Source organism: Scyliorhinus canicula, chromosome 4 (genome assembly GCF_902713615.1).
Source record: "Scyliorhinus canicula chromosome 4, sScyCan1.1, whole genome shotgun sequence".
Classification (NCBI taxonomy): domain Eukaryota; kingdom Metazoa; phylum Chordata; class Chondrichthyes; order Carcharhiniformes; family Scyliorhinidae; genus Scyliorhinus; species Scyliorhinus canicula.
The window spans coordinates 159,341,397-159,351,382 of record NC_052149.1 but is presented as its reverse complement, the minus strand read 5'-3'; the positions used below and the strand labels follow the sequence as shown (position 1 = coordinate 159,351,382).

Genomic DNA, 9,986 nt, shown 5'->3' with positions numbered 1-9,986 from the left:
AACTACGGAGTCAACCAATTTATCAGTACCACTATAACTTAAAAATGAAAGTCTTTGTGGTCTATTTGTGTTCTTATGCAACTTTAGCATTGTTTTTAAAAATGACAATGAACAGCACATCTTCATACAGTCATAACTTTGAAGACAGCCAAGAGGAAATATAGGTATTGTTTGCAAAGTGCATTTCCAAAAGAGCACTTCAAGTGTTACATGAAGAGCTGAATTGAAAGTATGCAAAATAAAATCTGATTTAAATAAAATCAACAGCGATCAGGAAAATTCGAGAACATCTGATAAGTTCCACAAGAGCTCATTTAGCATTTTTCAAGCAGTGTTAGTTATAGTTTCATATTTTACTGTTGTTTCATTTCTCACTGTCCCATTTATTTTGTCCTACACATCACTGACATTACAGCAGTTATGAAATTCCTATCAAGAGTTTGCACTGTGGGTCTGCCAGATGTGTCAGATTATTCCAACATGAACTTGGTGTCACATCAAGCTTTTCCATGAAGTGCAGTAAAATGGCAATTACACAGTTTTCATATCATATTTTCTACAGGAAAATATTCTCGGGATAATTGATTTGTAAGTATATAATTACTCTAGTTTACTGAATTCCTACTATTTAACTATTTCCATTCAGACCAATTCAGATCATTTATTTTCCTCGGTAATGCAATGTGTCCAACCTATTCCATAAGATAAACTACTGGAAGTGATATTAATAGTTGACATTGAATTTCATGTTATATGACTTCAGAAGAATAAACGCCTTTTAACATCTATCATGAAGTATTCTCCCCCAGTGTGTCCAACATTGAAGTGGCAACATAAACCATTTTGCTAGGGCGGCATGTGGCGCAGTGGTTAGTACTGGGACTGAGGACCTGGGTCTGAATCCCGGCCCTGGGTCACTGTCCGTGTGGAGTTTGCACATTCTCCCCATGTATGTGTGGGTTTCACCCCCACAACCCAAAGATGTGCTGGTTAGGTGGATCGGCCACGCTAAATTGGCCCTTAATTGGAAAATAAAAATAATTGGCTACTCTAAATGCATAAATAAAAAGAAAACATTTTGCAGAGAACTGAAAACATTAATTTGATAATATCAAAACTCAGTCAAAGCAACTGAATAGAGAAAAAAAACTTTTAGTGGATTATGCACAGAAATATTGCTAGCAACAGTGACAACATGCATCGGTCCATCTGTGATATTCTGCACTGGAACAAGTCCTAACTCTCACATCTGAGATTTTTAAGCCACTTCCCAAAGAACTGTAGCCAAGGCGATTTTCCCATTGCATCTTTGTGGTTTTTCATCTGTGAGCTAGCTTCAGCAAGGTGGGCATAAACTAACGTTAAAGTCCCCTACCTGCCCTTCACGGTGGAACGGCCATCCACACCCTTCAGACGCCAGTAACTGACTCGGAGAAGAACAAAGTATTGCAGATTCTGGAAATCTGAAATAAGAGGAGACGTAAAATCATAGAATCATAGAATTTACAGTGCAGAAAGAGAACGTTCGGCCCATCGAGTCTGCACTGGCTCTTGGAAAGAGCACCCCACTTAAACCCACACCTCAACCCTATCCCCGTAACCCAGTGACCCCACCTAACCTAAGGACAATTTATTATGGCCAATCCACCTAACCTGCACATCTTTGGACTATGGGAGAAAACCGGTACACCCAGAGGAAACCCACGCAGACACGGGGAGAACGTGCAGACTCCGCACAGACAGTTTATCAACTTGAAATGTTAACGCTGTTTCTCTCTTCTCAGATGATGCCAGACCCTTTAAGCGTTTCCAGCAATTTCTTTTTTTACTTCTGACTTAGGCAGGAATGCTACCTCTAAATTAATGAACATTCTACAGGAATGGTTCGCAAATAGTCCTGGGGTGTTAACCTAGCATTTAATGACTACCTTCTAGTCTCTACTTGGCGGGTTTGTAATCTGCGGAACAACAAAGCTTTCTTCTCCAGAAAATCTACAACAATATCTTCGAAGCTGATTTAAATGCCTAGAGTCTCGTGGCTCTGAGAATAGGAGCATCTCAGTTATATAATACACACGTTGCACATCTTTGTAATTACAACTTATGGGTTTGTAGTTTAACTGAGATCAATAAACAGCTTTGACTGCAGTATATATGATCTGCTTTTAACAAGGAATCATTGAACAAAGCATCTTGTAAAATATCTTATTCAATAAAAAAAACTTTTTAGTGGATGACCTGGTAACCTTGTGGGTCTATGTGTAAATATGCTGTTCAGCAGCATGGTGAATGCAGCATTACACGCAAGATGCCCACACTGGGTTCTTCATGCCCAATTAATACAAAGTTATCTGCTCATTGGATTTGCAAACAACCAACAGGTTTATTTATTTTTTTAAATCCTGGGTTGTGAGCATCGCTGGCAAGGCCATCACTTGTTGCCCATCCCGAATTCCCCTACAATCGGAGTGTCTTGCTGGGCCATTTCATAATAATAATAATAATAATAATAGCTTATTGCCACAAGTAGGCTTCAATGAAGTTACTGGGAAAAGCCCCTAGTCGCCGGCGTCTGTTCGGGAAGGCCGGTATGGGAATTTAACCCATGCTGCTGCCTTGTTCCGCATTACAAGCCAGCTATTTAGCCTACTGTGCTCAACCAGCCCTCAATTTCAGAGTCAACCAAATGTAGGTCAGGCTAGGTAAGGATGGCAGATTTACTGATGGGACATGAGCGAACCTGATCAGTTTGTACAACATTCAATAGTCGTTTTTCATGGTCACCATTACCAAGCTAATTTCCAATTCCAGATTTTATTTTTGAATTGAATTTGAGTTCTAGCAGCTACCATAGTGGGATTTGAATCCATGGCCTCGAACGCTAGTCTGGATCTCTCGTTCAGTAACATTGCCACTATGCTATCACCTCCCCTTTTACAACCCTCACTCTCTTCAAATTGTAAATAGTGGCAGAAAATGCACAAAAGTATTGTAAAGATTAGACAGAAGTCCAAGCTTGGAAATTCTCCAAAAGGTGGGTTACAACACCCCTAGGCTAGTGTGTGGTCAATTCCAGCTTGCTTGACCCAGAGTCACAACACAAGTGAATTAACCAATAATTCTGAGATAAATACCCAAAGTCTTTGGTCCTTGGCTGCCCAATAATTACAGTCACCAGGTTTATAAATGTAAACATAATTACTGTTTATTCGTAACAAGAGCTATCATCAAATATGCAGCAAATACAACTGGTTAACTATTACCTAATTCCTTATTCCACATTTTTACTTTTCCCCACCCTCTACACACACACACTCACAAGACAGACAAACACAGAGGGGAAGAAAGATGTGAAAAATCATAAGTAAAAGGGAAAAAAAGAATCTTTGTTTTAGATGGTGGTTTCCAGCACCTTACACCTCTTCAAAACTTGCTTTCAGTTCATGGTATTATTGTAGGTTCATTCAAGTCTCTGTATTTTCAGAAATACAGCACTCACCGCCTTTCTGGAGAGAGAGAGAGAGAGAAAGTTCTTGTCTTTGTTTGCAGCCTCTAATGGTTTTCCTGCAGAATCATTAATTTAGGTTTTCTGCAGCCCCAGGAAAACAGTCTTTTTGGAGAGAAGACCAAGGAGAGAGAGACCTTTTCCCTGTGCTTTCAATGGACTAACTATAGCTCCTTAGGACTCTGAAAATCATTCCACCAGGATAGGATCCAATCACCACCTGTTACCAGGCAGAGTACGGCTTTTGGCCCATTTGTTGGCCACCAGCCAATCAATCAAACCCAATGCCCACTCTGGTGCTGATAAGTCTGAAGTTCCTGTTCAAACAAGGTATGGCAGAGTGTTCTCTCTTGTAACTACTGAATCTCTCATTCCTCTGCCGCTTGACTTATGCCCATTAATCATCCATGGATCAAAAATGATAAGGGCAAAATAAATTAAAGGGGAAATAAGAAATAAACAGGAAGCACCCTTACAGGAGTAGAAGGAAGAATAGAAACATAAAGTCAAAAGCAAATTACTGCGGATGCTGGAATCTGAAACAAATACATAAAATAGTGGAAAATCACAGCAGGTCTGACAGCATCTGTGGAGAGAGAAGGGAGCCAACATTTTGAGTCTGGATGACTCTTTGTCAAAGCTTCGTCAAACAAAACATAAATATATGTATGTTGGTCACTAACTTCCTGAATGGTAACAGATTAACTCCTGCCAGAATTTCAACTCAATATTTAAGGATAGGCCACTTATTAAAAGTAACAAGCGCAGGAATTAATTTTAACACCAGTCAAGAAATAAAAACAACACCCTGAATTTACGTAGGATTTCTGATTTGACATGTAATTACTAACACATCTTCTATTGTTGACAGCTCTGTATGGATTTGTAACAGGAACAACCCCAAGATCTTTCCTTGTGGATCCAGTCATTGGCTACGTTTTCAGGTGATCTATTTATACTTTTTTCCATCGACAGAAATGAGTGTCCTAAAATGCCTGCTACCATGAGCTGAATCCTTATTAGAGCTGGGAGGAATCTGTGGTTGGCCTCAGCTCACTCTCTTCAAATGACATTCCACATAATAGTGGGACTAAAAGGCTGCAGCACGCAGGTGCTCACAAAAGAGACTTTTTATATATCAAAAAGGATTATATTTTAGAGCTATAAATACATACTGCAAAAGAAGCTAAAGCAAAACACATTTGCAAAAGGTTACTCACAAAGAAATGACAAAATGTGAAATATTGTATAATTATGGCTACAGAAACAAAATTAAATATATTGGGCTACATACTATATATTCCTTTACAACCGAAGGATATGAGTAATGAGATCTGAGTAGAGCATGCAATTATTTTCAATTCTTTTTTATGGCTATCTGTCAGCTGTGATGGCTGACTACAGCAATAGTGTGTGCATTCAGCACATTTTATGTCTCTGAATAAAAATAACTGCCAGGTTGTTCATTTTTTGTTTTGGATAAAGGGGCCTCAGGATAAGTTGTATCTTTTGTGATGAATGTAAGAAATTGTTATACCTTAGAGATTGTTTTTGCAGTAATGTTATTTCAAAAAGCCTGGGTTAAAATGCTTCCAGACTGGACCTGTGAGTAAAAGTGAAGTAATAAGTGATTTTGCAGGGTAAGTGTTTTGCGAATAGATATTAAAAGCCATTTTACCTGTTTGCTGATAGCGAGATAGTGTCATGTTGTAACAGTTTGAGCCTGGCTAAAAAAATCAAGGCACATCTTGTAACAAGAGACAAAAGAATGCTGTGTGTTTGTGTGTAGCTGGTATAGCTAATGGGAGGGGCCAGGCCTGTCTGGAAAATGGAGTTCCTTCCAGGGCTGTAAGCTGAGCAGAAGGTTTTCAGGTTGGTCCTCAAAGGTTTCTCTCCCCAAGGACGCTGCACCAAGATAAGCAAGTAAAACCTGGTTAACTGTATATATTAGTTTTATTTGAAATATATGGGTTTGCTCAATTATAATTTTGAGGCAAGTTTCAGGAAGCAAGTTAAGAAATGGTAACTATTTATTTACTGTTAATGTGCTTAATTCTGTATTCAAATTAAAGTTTGATTTTAACATAAAAGCTGTCTACTGGTCAATGTTGTCGCTCCTGCGGGGCAGTATAATTTCCTCACAATTTTACCAAATGCAAAGAGTTCTTAACACTTCTGACATTGAATTCTGCTTTCAAATGATTTTAGCAACTTGGTAACAAAACAGATTAATTTTCTCAGTGAAAATTGCTTCTGATTTTCTTCCAATTGGTTGAAGGATTCTACAATCCATTCAGTATGTTATCTGTAGGTGTTGTGTTATTGTGTGTGCAAGTTGTCATAGCTGTCTCATTTCATCATGCTCTCCAACTGCTGAGCGGGCCTACTATCCAAGCTCAATATTTCACTCCATGTAAGCTCCACCATTCATCTTCCTGACTATCCCTCAATCTTACCATCTCTGATCACTTCCTTACTTCACTTTCCAACAACATCGTTCCCCCACCTCCCAATCCTACTGCCTACTGTGTCCACTCTGGAAGATATCCTCTCTCGCAAAACATTCACAAGCACATTATTTAATTCCCAATCGGGAAGTCAAAAGTGAAACATTTGCAAAAACATTTCTGCACTTTTACCGATTTGCTCAACCCCATCTCACCTTCGCCTTTGATGCTTTTGCCCCTATCAAAACCATCAGTCTCTCTCAGAGGTTGCTACCTCTGGTATGGCCCTTATCTTCGTCATGTAGAGTTTAAGGAACACAGAGTTGAATATTAATGACAAAAAATTGGTTTAATCATTCAGCATCTGACTGAACCTCGTAAAACACTATTGGTCCTGTTGTCCTCTGCTAAAACTGTTCATTATTCCAGGATCATAGTGGAAGAACGGGATAACATTTTTCTTTTCAGCTGCAAATCATCATCTTAAAACGTGCTTCCTGCCATACTTCCAATGAAGAAGATTGCAACGACTCCACCAGCTAGATACACTTTGGTTAGGAGACAGCGAGAATATTGTTTGCAGTTCTGGAATCCACATTACAGTAATTTGCTTTTATTTTTTTCCTCCTCCTTCGTTGCCAGTTCTTCGGCATCCTCCTCTTCCTCTGGTTCAATTTCTGTCTGCAGCACAATGTTCTGAAGGTCAGCTTCAGATCTGTCAAGGTACCTGAAGTGCATCTTGAGCATACCAATGGTTTGTTATTAGCTTGTGGTAGTGTGGTGCAGCATTCTCTGCTATCCGGCGGGGTGGGCCGTACCGGCGCCGAGGAGTGATGTGAACCACTCCGAAGTCGGGCCGCCCGGAAGGTGCGGAATCCTCGCCAACTGGCACCAAATAGCCTCTGCCAGGCAGTGCGTGTTGGCGCAAGCGTGGAAGCGCCAGCGTGTACTGGCGTCATCCCAGCACATGCGCAGGGGGGATCTTCTCCGTGCCGGCCATGGCGGACTGTTACACCAGCTGGCGCAGAGGGAAAGAGTGCCCCCACGGCACAGGCTCGCCGGCGGATCGGTGGGCCCCGATCGTGGGCCATGCCACTGGGCCAGATCCCCCCGCGCTCCCCCGAGGACTCCGCAGGCCGCCCGCAGAGCCAGGTCTCGCCGGTACGGACCTGGTGTAATAAACGCCGATGGGACTGGCCGAAAATGGGCGGCCACTCGGCCCACCGTGGGGCAGAGAATCGCGGGGGGGTGGGGGGTGGGGGGGGGGGGGGGGGGGGGGGGGGGGGGGCACTGACAACAGCTCCCAATCCGGCGCAACGCGATTCCCGCCCCCGACAAAAAATGGCGGCAGAGAATCCGGCAGCCGGCGTCGGGGCGGGATTCACGCCACCCCCTCCGGCAATTCTCTGGCCTGGCGGTGGATTGGAGAATCCCGCTCAAGGTTCTTACTGTATCTCTCCTCTTGTACTTTGTAAAGTTCCTTTATGGATTCAGCCAAGTCTTGAGAGGTTGGCCCTCATCTCCCAGGAGTCACTTGCTAAAGCTGAGCAGAGGTGCGAAAACCTGAGGAAATGTGACTGCTGCAGAATGAATGAATTCAAGGCAACTCACTGAATATCTAATCCAGTCATTCATCAGCTTCCAGTGGGCATAAACTAACTGGAATTGAGGGAACCCCTTCTGATTTAAGAAAACTCCAGAACTGATCAGAAGGTGCCTTGATTTCCATGTGCACAATCAATGACTCCCTGTTCCTGTGGGAATTCAGTCACTTCAGCAAATGTGTCCAAACGTACAGTGCCAAAGTGAATGCAAGTGCCATTCTTGGCAAACAAGGTATCTAACAACTTGGGCGTGACCTGGTGGACAACACTTTGTGAGATCCTTGTGATATCACCAGCAGATCCCTGGAAGGGGCCAGAGGCAAATACACTCAGGGATGTGGCAACACTGATGGATTCTTGGAAGAAAGTCTGAAAGACACTGTAGATATCAGCAACAATCCACTGTGAAAACCTGAGACTCCTGACGCACTGCTACCCTTTCATGTTGAAGGAGATCACCCTCTCTGGACCCTGTACTGTGGGTATCACCTCCTTTGAACTGCAGCTCTCTGTCAAGCCCATCTGGAGCAGCATGTTGCTATGGATGTTGCTTGCTCTCGTTGCTGTTACTGGGTTGGAGGATCAGTTGCTCCTCCTCAGAGGGCAGATGACTTGTTGCTTCTATGTTGCAGTGAAGGCTGACAGCAACAAAACTGGGATGAAGGTGAGTATACTCCAAAGCAGTTGAAAGCACTTCGGAAAGTTTGAAACTGAACCTCAAAGTAGTGAATTCAGGCTCACAGAACAAATCCTGTAAGCACAAGTTTTTCACTGCCGCTGGCTACAAGGTTGTAATTGCACTCTTAAAGGTCTCCCAGCGTGTCAATTTAATTGAACAATCACTCTTCACACTACTCTCATCTCACTGACCCTGCAGGGAGCTCAGGAAAGCCATACACCGGCTGTAGCAGGGTTAAATGCAATCTTACCTGCCTCTTTGTAAACTGTAATTATCTACCCGACAGGTAACTTCCCACCACCTGAAAAACCACCTGCGTTAAACCCAGAAATGGGCCATGTTAGGGCCCCTGACCCAACACCACTTTTGGGGGCCCTGAACTCCGTCATCCATATCCGAGCTCACCTCTCCCTCAGCGGCTAAGATTCTGCCAGTAACTTTTTGTTTCTCTCTCCGCTGGTGCTACCTGACCTACCGAGTACTAACTTTCAGCATTTTCTGTCCTTATTGCCCTTCGCAATGTGTGGAAACTGATGGAACTACAGCTTTGACAGGGATTTTCATGGTTTAGTGTTTTTTGAGAGACTCAGATGAACAGATGGTGGTCGTGTTGGACAGCCATGGGGAAGGTCAATGTGAATGGTCACATGGTCACTTGTAGTCAAGCTGTAAAACTTTGCTGGAGACAAATTAACCACTTAAAGGGTTATAGACACTGACACATTCACTCTCTTTGAGCCAGTATGATTACATTCAAACCAAATAACCGAGGCTGGAAGTAAAATTTGATAATTTACAGCTTTTCTTAATAAATATATTGAAAAGTAGGTGTAATTTCTAACTGACAAATTTGGCAATGATTAATAACAGCTATGTTTATGTAGCCAGTTTTTTGATAAGTCTTCAGCACTGTGGCTCCAAAGATGGAATTTAAGGCAACCTGTCTTCATTTGGCATTATCCGTTGTTACGATTCTTGAGATCCCCTCCAGTCACTCAGTCATTTCTTATTTGGTCCATTTCTTGAGTCATCTCACCTGTGCAGTTTCTTGCAGCATTTCTTTTTTTCAGTGACACTGGCGTTTAGTAGCACTTTCTCACCAAACGTCCATTTATCTACTAAGAGTGTCATCATCTCTCTGACGCTTTTAACTATTTAAAGTGATAACCACAATGAAAAGGTCAAGATTCAACAAAGACCCTTCCTGCTGGTACTTGCTCCAATAAAATCCCTCTTTTTCTTTGTCCACTGGCACGAGATGCATAGGAACATTTAGAATGTAGGTTTATTGTATCAAATTACATTTCAAAAGAAATACTGGGCACGATTTAGTGCAAACGTTTCCATGTATGGTATTGAGCGGGAACTGCCGTGAGCTTCCCGAGGCCAGCGAGGCCGCCACCACAATAAAACATACTCCCCATACCCCTGTGATGTTGTATGAAATAAGTAATGGCATGATGGGACAACTGGTCAACTACTTGGTACAATGTAAGAAAAGCTGACTTTGCATGACTTAAAGCCTGAATAAGATCAGAGAAGGTCAAGCTGTTCCGAAATGCCTGACCTCCACAACTTCTGATAAGACTAACTTGTCATAACCCAAGGCAGTCTAAATAAGACAAGATAAGGTCAGGAAGGAATAAGTCTCCTTCGACCTTTTAATGTTCCATCAAAGGACAAGATAATGGTATGAGTGATGAGACAAACAGTCCTGGAAGGTGAGCAAGGTGATGCCTGTTTTATGATAT

General features: G+C 42.2%; 1 long non-coding RNA gene across 2 annotated transcripts in view; it reads left to right on the top strand.

Annotated features, from left to right (window-relative positions):
- The first annotated feature begins 455 nt into the window (after positions 1-455).
- LOC119964170 overlaps positions 456-9,986 on the top strand; it is a 34,728-nt gene continuing 25,197 nt past the window's right edge. For both annotated transcript variants that reach the window (XR_005460267.1, XR_005460266.1), the window contains exons 1-2: positions 456-588; positions 4,377-4,449. This is a non-coding gene — a long non-coding RNA (uncharacterized LOC119964170). The remainder of the gene's footprint in view (positions 589-4,376; positions 4,450-9,986) is intronic.